The following is a 13,490-nucleotide window of genomic DNA, read 5'->3' as shown; positions in this document are numbered from 1 at the left end:
TCTTGCCAGATGAACACTAAGACGGCTGCAAACTCAAGTACAGAAGGTGACCATGTTGGTACTGCCCGTGGGTCCTCTACCCAAGGAGAGGAAGGAGGCCCTGGCCTGGGCCTCCCGGAGGACGGAGGGAGAGGGCAGGCCGCGGGGCAGCCTGGTGGGAACGCCGGCATGCAGGGAGCCTCCTGTCCCAGTGCTGGCGGGTGCACTTGAAGACAGCTCCGCGGTCTATGCCCTCCCCCGAGACACCCTCACAATACAGGGGAGTGGTGCAGAGCGAACCAGAGCTCCAGAGCAGACGGCCGGTCATCAAAGGACAGCACGGGATGAGGACCAGCTGGAGCCAGGACGTCTGAGGAGACGCGGCAGCGCAGGAAAGGGGATGGGTGTGAGGCAGGAGGAGAGCGGCCAGTCCAGCAAGGCCAACCAGGGAGCGCGGGGCAGAGGAACAGGCTGGGAGGCTGGCAGGCTGGCCGAGACCCGGCAGCCGGGGATAGCAGGCACGGCGGGTGCTCCCGATCCTGGCTGCGGCATCCAGAAGGGGACGGGATGGGATGGAGCAAAGGGGAGGGACCCGGGGATGACTGGGGCTTTGGTGGCGGCGCGAGCCTGCACCCCAAGCCCTGCACTGTGATGTGAGTCAACGTTTCCGCAGTGAATGTCACGTCACGAGACCTCACAACAACAATGTGTGAGTCCGGCCACTGACCACAGCAGATGTGCCCCAGCGGATGGTCGTGCGGAAGCTGCGTCAGGCCAGGGGCACGGTCTGTGTTGCTGCCTCGATTCCTCTGTGAATCTGAAACTGTTTGAAAAAAAGAGTACTAAAAATCTCCCTTCCCAGGCCAACAGCGGGAGCTGGGAAGACTCGGAGCCAATGCAGCCTCTGCGCAGAGCAGCGTGCCAGGAGCAAGCCCTGAACGCTGGGGGTCCTGCTGGAGAGAGGTAAGTCCCCAAGTTAAACAGAGTTGCTTTGCCAAGTATAAAACTGTATAATCAGAAAAAATGCAATTATGTGGGTTTACGTTATAAGACCAATATTTAAAATTTAACATTTAAAATCAGAAAGATAAATAATTGTTTAATTATGGTGCATATTCTGAGGCTTGTTTTATGACTTTTTCTGGTAGTATCCTGATATTTCTACCTGCTAGAAAGAGCGGCATAGCCTTAACTTAAAGGTTGCTCAATACCATGAATTTGCAAGTTGCCAAAGAGGTAAAAATGGCCACTGACGTGCATCAACCATCCAGTGCAGTGAGATCACTCCGTGGCTGCGGGAGCTGGTGGGAGCTGGTGAGACTGTGCTCTCGGGTCTGCCCTGTGTCCTCACAGAGGTGTGCGAGCGAGTGACACAGACACTGGCAGCCTCCAGAGGTTGTGCCAAGGGGTCACACGGCTGCGACGAAGATCCGAAGAGACCCCAAATGAAGTATCTCAAAGAAGATGAGACTTTTCCTTCTTCCCCACAGAGCAGTCACACCAGCAGCGCACCGGGGCTCAGCCACCTTTACTCTTGGCTCCCTCCTTTGGGCCCAGTTGAGCTGCTCTAGCTGTCACCCCATGGAAGAGGCCCAGGGCCACATGGGGCTCTCTGGGCAAGCCCCAAAGCCATAGACAGCCCCCCGCCCGCATTCCAGGGCTAGACCTCATGCCACCACCGCCCCATGCAGGCGCAGAGAAGAGCGTCGCCCTGATGGTGAACCTGGAACCCGCCCAGACTAAGGCCCGTGAGGACTGGAGAGTCAGCCCCGCGAGGCTGCCTGCTCAGCGATGCCCACATCTGCTACAGTGGGACCCTGGCCCAGCTTGCAGAGAGGCAGCCCCGAGGCAAGGCACGGTGACCAGGGCTGTGGCGGGGGCCAAGGAAGGTCCCAGGAAGGCTTCCTGCGAGCTCCCATGGGGGCCATCTGAGGAGCCAGGCTCGGCCCTCACCTGCTGAGCCACACCCAGGCTGAGCCAGTGCTGGGTCTCTAAGCCCAGAGTGTTGTCCTTGGCGAGTTGCCTTCCTTTTCCTTGTAAGTGGGACGAGAACGGTGGAGGGTGAGAAATCACTATGAACGTGCCAGCTTTGTGAATGAAATTAGAAACCAGCATATGATAAGACACACTTCTCTATACAAGAAAAGTCTGTAATATATGTTTTCATTATTGAAATAGTGTCATTAATTTATCATGGAGACCGTGAATCTTACCAATGAGCTGCGCAACAGGATGAAATTGTGTGCAGTGGTATGTGGGGGAATTCAAGCTAGACAGGCGAGAAGGAGAATTTAAATGTAGGATATTTGAAAGGGCAAAAAAGGAATTGTTACGCTGAGTTTCCACTCAATAATAACATTAAATTTTATAACATTTCTCTCTGCGTAGCTCAAAACTCCCATTTCTGCACTTAGCACGAATCCTGACAGTGGGAAGAGCAGATACATTCGTCTCCATTTTGCAAATATGTCCCTTCGGCCCTCAGTAAGAAGTAGGGCGAGTAGAAGCCCACGGCCCAGACCCCCACGGCGTGGGCTCCCTCAGGAAGGGGCAATTGCCAAAGAACAGGCCAGGCCTGAGGTGTCCAGGGAGACGGGTGCGCTGGGCGGGGGGGCAGGACGGCCGACAGTGGGAGCGGAGGAAGACGCGGCCACGTGAGCACAGGCTGTCCACTCAGAACCTCGCGGCGGACGCTGCTGCATCTTGCCCAGGCCCCTCGCACGTGTCCCTTTCAATGCATCCTTGTCCAGAACATTTCCCCAGAAGGCCGCTCTGCTTGAAGAGCCCTGCCAGGACAGCGCACTCGCCCCCACCATCCCACACCAGAGGAGAGTGGGTGCGGGCACCCAGCAGCAGCCCACGAGCTCGGGGCTGGAGCAGCAGTCGCCTGGGCAGGTTAGCACAGTCTGCACTTCCCGGCATCTCCTCTCGGCCCCTCGTGTTCCCACAGCCAGTAACCAGCCACCTTCACTTAAATGTTCAAATGTCCACCTGCTTCTAAGGAGCAACACACAAAGGCACGGACTTTGGCCACAATGGACACAGGTCAAGGGCATCCGTCCACTTAGAACTTAGTGTGTGCCTACTCTGCGCCTAGTCTGTACCTTCTGTGTGCCCACTGTGTGCCTAGTGTGTGCTGGACACTGCCCCAGAGGCTGGAAGTGAAAGCGCTAAAAGCAAGCCTAAAGCTCACCCTCTGATGCTTGCATTCTATGAGGATTTTGTCCAATAACAGGACAGCAGATGTGAGGCCAGGGTCAGAGACAAAGGCGCAGACAGAGCTGGGGGGAGAGGAGGTGAAGAAAACCCACCACAAAGAAACCAACTCCGGAGGCTGGTTCATCTGTGCTGTGCTCCCCAGGAGCACAGGCACTGGGAGGCGGCGAGGAAAGCAGGGGAGAAAAGCTTAAATGCAAGGAGGTATGCGGCCCGCGTGAGACATGGAGGAGGGTGTTAGAATAATCCAGAAACAGGGCCCTTGCAGATACCTGAAGGGATAGGCTTGTAGCAGAGGCAACCGGCTCTCCAGTGAGAAGGCACTGGGACACGGTGCCTATCAGCTCCTGCACAGGGACACAGCGCCGGGCAGAGACGCCCGCAAAGGGACACAGCCCCAGACACGGGGGCCGGTAGCGACATGCATGGGCCACTTCGGCCAGTGGAATGTGTCAAAACTGACGTCGCACCTGGGGTGACGTGTAGAAGGGGCGTAAGTTGCCGACCTGCCTCACCCTCCCATCCCTGGTTCTTCTCTCGAGAGTGGACTGGACCAGAAACACCCACTCTGCACCGCACGTGAACACGAACAGTGTGGATCACGTTTAGCCAGTAGACGCCGGGACCTACTTGTTATAGCAACTACTGTTTTCTCAAACTAACACAATCTACTGAAATTCTGAGCCACTGAGGGTTTTTTTAACCAATGCACTTAGTTTTCCAAAAGCATTCCTGTGGCTACAGGTCGAGGACAGAATGTGAGATGAGGCAGAGAAGGCGCCCAATTCCAACCGGAGGCTCTTCAGTAGCTTGGGGAAGGGCCAGGCAGCCTGGGATGGCCACAAGCCCAGGCCCCGGTGGCCGACGCCAGCATGCAGCTGTGCTCATGACAGAGAGCGACCGCCTTGTTCTTCTGGATGCGAGCACTGTCCCCTTGGTGTATGCACAGCATGGCCGGCGCTGTCAAGGCAAAGGGGGTCACAAGGCCTGTGCTAAGCTATGAGACACGGGACCCTGACTGCGCCCGCACACACGTGTCTCATGGGGTTGCAAACTGCCAACTGGTTGTTTCTAAGAAGCCATCACTGTAATAGAAAAGCATATGTACTAGAAGTGATAAAATATTAGGATAATTAAGCAAAGCAGCGTATTCTTTAAGCTTGAAATCTACTTCTATTAGTCACTGATGGAGCAGTTTTTAGAGATGACATCAACGCGAGACAGTGTTCCTGTTGATGGCATTCAATTCAGGACGCAAATGCATGTGGGTAATCCCAAACCCACTCTGCTTGATTAAAAAGATTTTTCAAGGACCGTCTATTTTGTGGGGGTTTCTTCTTGTTGTTTCTCTTTTGTATCGAAGGCTGCAAGTAACAAGAACGAGAAGGTGCTTCGGGCATTTGGTAAAACCACCGTGTCCAGGAGGTCGCAGATCCACCAGCCAGAATTCCCACGCCTCCGGCTGTGCTCCAGTCACCCCGCTGCTAATCCACAACGGACAAGTCAGAGGGTGTTGATCTACACAAACTGCCAGAACCCAATTCTATAAAACTGACAAGCTCAATTATTTTTTTGACAAAAAAGTCACAGTTTTTGGTTTTGGGGGGCTGTCCACGCCATCCTATCAGAGCACTGCCTCCAAATGCAGAGCGATCAAAGGGAAGCCCCGGGAATCACAGCAGACATCACGAGCACACAGAGCTGTGCCTGAGGAGGCAGATGCCGGAGGAGTTACAGCAACTGGGCCAAACTGATATCTTTCCTGCTGAGTCGCCTGGTCCGCTCACCTCGTGTGTGTACATACGTGTCTGTGCTTGCTTTCATCGTCGTCTTAGAATTTTTATGATTTGCTGTAGCCACATGTAAGGATTTCTTCCTTCTTGATTTCGGGTTTCTCAAGTGGTTGTTTCTCCATTTCGTCTCCACAGGCTCGCTCTAGAAAAGTCACCAATGCCATGTGCTGATCTGTGTGCTGAGACCCCAGTGAATTCTCACAGCAGTTTGGGAGCTTCTTTTATATCCCTGGATCAGGACCCTCAGGGACGATGGCGGTGCTGCCCGTCGGGACAGTGGATTCCTGACCTTGCAGTCTGCGCCCCGCATCTCACCCCGCCTCCCCGCAGAGGTCAGGATCCCACCACCGTGTGGGCGAAGTGCTGAGTGTGGACGGTCCCTGCTGCCTTCCCAGGCTTGGGCAGACAGTGCTCACTCGTTCCCCACGGAGGATGGTGTTACTTTTAGGAGTATTTTGATTTTTTTGCATTAAGTTGTGAAAGTTTGCCTGTCACTAGTTTGCTGGATGTTTTTATCCTGGATAGATTGGATTTTGCCAAATGTAACTTTTTTTTTGCATCAGTTAATACAATCACGGCATTGTTCCTCACTTGTTGATGTTATTTTTATCACCTTTCAGAACACACAGTGCTGGCAGGAAGATGCACGCGTGCTCTGGCTGAAGCCTGCTTTACTGAACTGAGGGAACTGCCATTTGGACATAGAAAGCACGAGAACAAGCAGAGTTCGCTGCAATGGTGGTAACGGAGCCTTCAAAATCCCACACAACCGGTGATGATTTTAAGCAGACCAAGCTCGCACTTCACTTAGCACTGAAAGCATTACCAAGCGCGTTTTGCTTCTAAACTCACGGCGCCTCTGGTTTCGGATCCAGTCGACACACACCTAAACTAAACGGGGGCTGCGAGCAGTGGACCAGAGGTGGAGCTGAGTGAAGCGTAATACGGGGGTTCTGGAAAGACCAAAGCAGAAAGGAGTATGTGCTCCCTTTGAAATACTCAGGGCTCAATGATCTCACTAACTGTCCAACCGGAGATATTAAGACTGTGATTAAGAAATGTGAATATTCTCCGGCAACTGCTGCAGAGTGGCTGCGTAATGGTGTGCTGATGTGTTTACAGTCACTGCCATTTTACTGAACCACCGAGAACCATAGGAACCTCCATTAATTAATTAAGCGGTGGCTTCATTTTGCGTATTTGTTTCACCTTCATTAAATACCTTTTGCAAAGATGGTGAAACCCGGGTTCTGAAAGAATGATGGGTAATTAGAGTGATGCGTAATCCTTCCTTATTGCTTGCAATTTCGTTTCCATCTGCGTCACTTGGTTTCCCATGTTGCTGAGCCCCACTGGACTGACGCGTCCCAGCGCACTGCCCTTACCCTCCAGCACCTCCAGCTCCTGCTGACACGCACGAGGGACTGGTGGCGCACATGCAGGAACGGGCCTTGGGCAGGAGCACTCGGGAGGGGTGCCCAGACCCATGACCTCCCGCCCAGGGGGACCTCCCGCACCCTTTGGGCCTCATAGAGCCCGAGGTGGACTGGTGGGGAGGCTGCGGTCTGTGTCTGAGAGGGCGTCATGCTGTCCCGACAGCACATAGTTTTATGTTAGAGCCGAGAGCACACCCCGAAGTAGGAAAGATGCTGTGTGTTTCCCACGTACATACATTGGTAAGTCCCGAGACGTTCCCCAAACCGGAGCCCGGGTGGGGCAGCCTCCCATGCGCAGAAGGAGGGTCGGCAGGGCGAGGGCAGCGTGTGAGAAAGAGCTCTGCAGAATCCGGCTCCGGGTCACAGACGGCACAGGGGGCCGGTCTTACCAGCCCCAGACGCAGAGAAGGAATAAGCGACATGACGCAGATTTTGGGCAGTTCGGGGAGGCGATCACACTGAGCCCACGAGGGATCAAACCAGCATGACGCAGACCCAGTCCCATCCCCACCAAACTTGTAAAATAGAATTTAGCTCTGAGTCTTTTAACTCCAGGCACGGGACAGCAGCTAAAGAGCTACATTTGTGCTCGCAGCTGACTACAGAGGAGTGGAGACCGTGCACAGACCTGCTCCGTGATGGCGGGAAGGCTCGCTGTGTCTCCAACAAGCTGGGGCAGCGCGGCCGGTGACCACAGGCTGAGGCAGGGCCACTGCTCCGCCCCCGACCCACGTCAGCTGCCAGCCTCGGAGCACAGCACGAGCTCCCCTCTGTCACCTGCTGGCCTGAATGGCAATGCCCCCAAACTTCCTGGGTTGCAACCTGAACCCCCAAAAAGAATGGTGTTAGAGATAGGCCTTTGGGGGTGACTAGGCCTGGAGGGGGATCTTCAGGAAAGAGATCGGTGCTCTACAAGGTCCCCACGGGAGCCCCAGCCACTGCAGGCCTCCAAAGACAGCCAATCACACGACAGGGAGCATATGGGCTCGCCCAGCACACGGGTGTGAGCCACAGAGGGCGGGGCGGGAGGACTGGTGAGGTGGGAGGCGGTGGGTCTATTCTGGGCGGCAGAGCAAGCGCATCGGGACGTAGGTGTGCGGGCTGCACGGTGACTGCGCCCCTCTCAGGAGGACAACAGATGTGAGCGGGAACGAAGCCACCGGGACCTCAGTCAGAGACCCCCACAGACGCTGAGGCCCACGGCCACTGCAGGAGAGGGCGTGGATACCGGAGGGGCTAACTGGGCCACTGTGGCATCGCTGGCAAGAGGTGACCAAAGTGTTCATGCTCCCTGTGCCTTGATTTTGAAACCAGCGGCAATAACCCTGGGCAACTCACCCGGTGAAGCGTCAGGATAAAGGGGGCTTAAACATCGCTTTCTTCTATTTTTGCGCAGCCCTCTGGGAAACCACTTTAGAAGTAAATCTCTGATAACTTATATTTTGTCATTTGTCATAAAAATAAAACACCTGCGAAATATCATGAAGGTTTTCTGTGGCGGATGCTAATAGCGCATACAGTATAAAAATGTCTTTCTAATTAGCTGTGGAAGCACACAATAGCAAAATTAATTACTCCTATACATTCACTATCTAGATCTGGACAATTGTGCACTGTATCAAACAAAATAAGACTGATTACAAAGAGCAGCACGTAAGTGTCTAAATAATAGAATGACATGGAAATAATCCCCAAAGACAGAGTGTCCCAATGTGTGACGGCCTCATTCGGGGAGCAGAACACCACCGAACACGTAACAACACAACGCTCCCCCAACAGAATCCCCCAAGCAAAGCAACCATTCCATTTGCTATGAGGAAAAACTCCATTTGACAGAGTTGGCCACAAAGCCTCATGCACATTTTATAGGTAGTAACAGGTATTTTTCCAATATAAATTTCACGTTCTGCTGTAAGAAGTTTCAGCAGTTGTTGCATAATTTTGAAATTGCAAAGTCCTTCTCCTCCATGATGTGTGAAAGTGATAAGACATAACAAACAGAAAAGCACTTTGGCGGTAGCTGTGTCTTCACAAACGAACAGACTGAGTGACCTTTTTTTGGAAACTGTAGCAGGAAGCCTGCATTCACGACGTTTTCAAATTGTGTCACTGCACATTCCTGGCAGAACAATGAAAAGCGGGAAATGTTGAGATTTTTGACCTTGAAATCACCACCACTGCAAATGCGCCGAGACAGTGGGATTTGTTTTCACCAGTGTAAGACTTTTTTCATACACGAGTCATGTCCACTGGTCAGTGAATGGGAAAGACGCTTCGGTGAGATGGTCCGAGGGCCAGAATCCAGCTCTGTCCCACATGGCGGCCCAGCACCTGGCAGCGCCCCGGCCCGCCCTCGCGGGCTCTCTCCGTGGGCAGAAGAGAGCAGAGTGAGTCAGTGTGAGCGTCCGGTACAGCGCCGAGTCTTTCCTATTCTTATGGATAAGACCTTCCAAGTTTTGTAAGTGCTTTTTTTAAAAAACATGCTTATTTTATCCTATCAGTCAGCGGCAGGCCAGGCTGCCCGCGAGCTTCAACCAGGTCCCACGCCAGCCAGGCACACAACACGGCACGTCAACGGCAATCAGCGAAAGGAACCAGAACCATGTTTCCGTTCCACGAGCAGACGCCGGGCCTCTGGGAGAGTTCCAGACTCCATGACGCGGCTCTGGGGCACCCATGGCCGTTCTCTGGGAAAGCCAAGGCACATCCCGCTGATGCTCAGGGGCCCCGTGTTCCCACGTGAGGCCCTCCGGGTCTGGGACGCGTCATCCTCCACCTCCCCAGCCCTGCATGCCCAACGCCCACTGCTCTGGCACCGTCTTTGACCAAAAGCCCAAATCACATCATTTCCACAGAACTGAGCACGTGCCTGGCATTCGACGACCGTGAACCCCAGAAACACAGCTAGAAGCTCAGCGCGCCAGGAGCACGCCGAGTCCCTCGCGAGCCTGGCATTCGACGACCGTGAACCCCAGAAACACAGCTAGAAGCTCAGCGCGCCAGGAGCACGCCGAGTCCCTCGCGAGCCTCCCAGTGGCTCTGTCCTTGAGCGGAGACACCGCGGGACCCCCACGCCCCGAGGCCAAGCACTCTGGAGACGTCCCCTACCCTGCCCCGGCCCCTCACTGAGCGCCAGAGCCTGCCCCGCGCCCCATCGCTCCCGTCGGAGAGGCCCATCCCCGTTTCAGCCCCTGACTCCGGAGACCTTCAGATTTGCGTGTGTTGCCTGAAAACCTGTTCTATTTTCAGGAGGAAAGTGCTCAGCAGCCTTAATTGTGGTGCACAAATACTAATGAGGTGTAATTGAACAGCTCGTTTAAGATGTGAAACGGCAAAGGGGCGAGGACGGCTGTTTCGGGGGATAATCAGTAAAGTCTATTTTTACAGATGACTTGGGAGGCGAACACCTGGCTGAAACCCCAGCTCTATGCTGGTCTCTTGCTGGAAACCAGTGACTCCTTCGGGGAACGCCACGAACACCCCCTTGCGGCACCCGGGGGTTAAGTCACGAGGGGCCAGCAGCGACCCGTGTCGCGTGGACGGTGGTTCCTGGGGATCCGAGCTCGGCCTGGCTGTTCCCGGAGCGGAGCACGAGCCATCCCCGCCAGAGGGCGGGACGCCGGAGCCGAGGGCGGCCTGCCTGCTCAGAGGGGCACGACCCAGGGGAGAACCGCCCGGGCTGCCCGATGGCCGCTGGCTGACAGGGTCCCTGCGGGAAAGAAACCGTCTCTCCACACACTTCCTGGCTTTCAAACAAACTCGGCTGCCTTTTCTCCCCTCCCAACCCGCCTTGGCCGCCACGGAACCGGCTTCCGACAGGCAGCGGGGTGCAGGCCGAGCGGACCGACGGTCCCGGACTGTGGCTGCCCGACGCCGGGCTCTGCGGGCACTGCAGCCTCCCCGGACCCCGGGCCGAGCACTGTCCCCAGGGCCAGGCGCTGCCTTACTTCACTCTCATGAGGCCAGAGCCCAGTGGAGCAGGTCCGCCCAGGAAGGTCAACGCGTGGAGGCCCGGCAGCTAGTCAGCAGCCCGTGCAGCCCAGCCACCCGCCCGCCGCGGGGAACCCCGTCGCGTCGCGTCCAGCATAAGACAACGACAGGGACGGAGACTGAGCGTGTCTGTGCGACGCAGACTCTACTTGCCAGCAGAAGCAGGTCTCGGCTGCCGGCAGAGGATGGATCAGTCCCCGGCACGACACTGCCGTCTCTGCCCGTGTCCGCTGACTCGACACCGCCGGCGAGGGCTCCTGTGGGCGCCTCAGGCCTCAGGGTCCAGGCGGGCGGCTCCGGCTGCAGGACGGCGTGTCGGCCAGGACAGGGCCTCGTCCGGCCAGACCCTGACTGGGAGGAGTGAGGACAGACACACGCCTGCGAAGCTGGAGTCTGGCCTTCTGGTTAGAAAGCAGCAGCGTGCAGAGGCAATTTTCCCCATACACTGAAGTATTACTATTTGGAGCAGCTTGTTCGGGAACAGACCTACTTACGGTAATGACATGATTGCATAAATTATCGCGAGTATTTGGAAGACGGCTGAAAGATGAGGCCCTTAGAAATCTCAACTAAGTATCCAACAAAGCAGGATTTCACATACTACTTTTCTGTTGAGTAAAATGCAAACTGATCATTGTTTTCGAAACTTTTGCTGTTCATATACAAATGACAAGGCATATAAAATGGCAATAAACACCCAATTTTGGAATTGTTGGTAACAAAACAAAGACTGTTAGGCCAACAACGAACACGCCAATTTTGTTACCTTTATTTACCCAACTGATCGGTGGGAATGAACTTAGCAGATGTTTGCCTTATAATCTGCATTTAATTAAGCATAAATCAACAAATAACACTGCCGCACTCCGTGAAATACTATAATTTTAAATGATCTCTTCTAAGGAGAAATTTGACATGTTTGCAATTTCCCATCCTGGCGGTTCCTGCTGCTGACAGGCGGTGTGCGTTCAGAGCACCTTGCAGAGTCTCGCAGCTAGTGGGCTTGCCCAGCACACATGGAGCAAAGGAGTGGTGGGAAGACGCTGGTGTGGCAGACAAGGACCTGCCCTAGAGGCAGGGATGGGACAAGGGGTCATATCTGACCTCCTGAGCACCCCAGCTGGAGGCCCTTGGCGACAGTTCTGAGCCAGAAACTCAGGGGACACAGTCATGACGGGCCCCGGTTCCATGAGACTTACCTCCAGGGGTGTGACCAGGCTCCCCCAGGAGAAATCAGAGAAGGTCCCCCTCTTACTTCAGTACCCCACGGCTGAGCCCCTGCTGCGTGAGTCCCATGGTACAGCCGGGCTGTGGCCCTGGAAATGAGCCCCTGTCCTGGACACAGCTCAGACCTGGTCCGAGGGCACTTAAAAGTGATAGACCTTTTTGATGATCTTAGAAGTTACCCTTCTGAAAAACTTACAGTAAAACAGAATAAAAGTATTCCTAAGTCCTATGCTGTGAGCGAACGGCTGTCAGTGACATCTCGAATACTGTTTTTCACGCTTTATCATGCAAAATTCCAAGCAAACAGAGAGAGAAGTTTGCATGGAAACACACTCTCCCCTTCGCCTCGCATACTCAGTCACCAGCACTGGCCCCGGGCTCGTCCTCCCGGCCACGTCCCTCTCCTCTGGACACTCCAGACCCAGCCCAGGACCTCAGATCACTTAGCTGTAAACACTTGTTTGATCCCTAAACAATAATGGTGGTGTTTTGTGACCAAATTCTAAGACCATCACCATACTGAACGCACCTGGAGATATGCTGGACATCACCTAATGTTTGGCCTTCCCCATCTGTCCTCACAGAGCGTTCCCTGTGCTGTGGCGTTGACCTGGAGTGTGCAAGGCCTGCCCACCACTGCCATCTGCGTGAGGCATCTGCTGATGAGCCTCTGAACCTGCTAGGCCCTTCCTGCCCTCCTCTTTCAGGCCCTCGACTTGCATCTCTGCTTTGCGCGTCCCGCAAGCTGGTGGCACAATCAAACTCTGTTCAAGATTCCAGCAATGAGTGTTTGCGGGGCAGGCCCCCAACGCGATCCCTGCCTTTCATAGCAGGGCCCCTCGCTCTGCTCCATGTGTGCGTGTGTGTGTGTGTGTGTGTGAGAGAGAGAGAGAGAGAGAGAGAGAGAGAGAGAGAGAGAAAGGTGCTGACAACCTTCTCTTCCATTATAAGGCTCCCAACTAACTTTTCAGTACATGGATTTGGTTGCAGCGGTTAACTTTTCCTCTCTCACTGGCTACAAAATGCAATAACCTGATTTCATCACCCCCCGTCATTTCTTACTTGAACTGCCTCTGTGAAGAACCCTCTGGTACCCTGAGGCACAGTGTGCCCAGGAGAGGCGAGGCGAGTGCCCCCACCCTGTGGGCCGTGTTCCCATCCGCACACTCTCACGTGGCTGCCGTTGGGTGCATCTCAGCCCACTGAGTATTATTACTCTGTGACGTTCATGATTCCTCCTTTCTGGAGAGCACCAGGTCCTGCCACTGGCTCTGCTCTCACCACCCTTTCATTTGCTGCGGGCACAGCAGTGCGGTCCCTGTTTGGGATGAAGGAAGGAGTCCAGACCCACCTGCCCCAAACCTGGGCTCAGCCCAATTCCCAGTTGTCTGGATCCCTCCTAACAGGTAGGGTGTCCAGAGACCCCACTCTGGCTGGGGTTCACCGGACGGGCAGTCATCCTCTCTAGCCCTCCCAGACTCACCGAGAACATGTGCGTCAAGACACAGCACCCTAAGTTCACTCTGATCACTTCAACACAAATGTTGAAAGATCAGGCTGTCTAAAACCTCTTAGGCTTTATATGTGCATGTATTTCCTTCTGGAACTCAAAATCATGCTTGCTAATAAAGCAAAAAACTATTTTCTTTACTCGCAAAAAGTAGATAATAACTCAAAAGTAACTATTAATATTATAAAAATATTACGACAGATGAAATTTCAAGATTTGTTTGGCATTGGAATACATTCCACAAAGCTTGTACAAATTATTAAAATGCAAAGTTTCTTGAAATAATTTTTGGCACCATTAAGCACCACCTTCACACACACACAGCACTAACTGCTTCAT

General features: G+C 54.1%; 1 protein-coding gene and 1 long non-coding RNA gene across 3 annotated transcripts in view; one reads left to right on the top strand and one right to left on the bottom strand.

The window, feature by feature from the left end:
* The window catches only part of LOC119254889 (uncharacterized), a 30,714-nt gene extending 24,452 nt beyond the window's left edge, over positions 1 to 6,262 (top strand). For both annotated transcript variants that reach the window (XR_005127405.2, XR_005127411.1), the window contains exons 3-5: positions 842 to 942; positions 5,124 to 5,320; positions 5,609 to 6,262. This is a non-coding gene — a long non-coding RNA (uncharacterized LOC119254889). The remainder of the gene's footprint in view (positions 1 to 841; positions 943 to 5,123; positions 5,321 to 5,608) is intronic.
* Positions 1 to 13,490, bottom strand: part of CNTN6 (contactin 6) — a 302,895-nt gene that overhangs the window by 283,431 nt on the left and 5,974 nt on the right. The gene's annotated exons all lie outside the window — the stretch shown is intronic.

Source organism: Talpa occidentalis, unplaced genomic scaffold, assembly GCF_014898055.3.
Source record: "Talpa occidentalis isolate TD23 unplaced genomic scaffold, MPIMG_talOcc4v2.1 talOcc4.10, whole genome shotgun sequence".
Taxonomy (NCBI): domain Eukaryota; kingdom Metazoa; phylum Chordata; class Mammalia; order Eulipotyphla; family Talpidae; genus Talpa; species Talpa occidentalis.
This window is presented reverse-complemented; position numbering and strand designations above follow the sequence as displayed.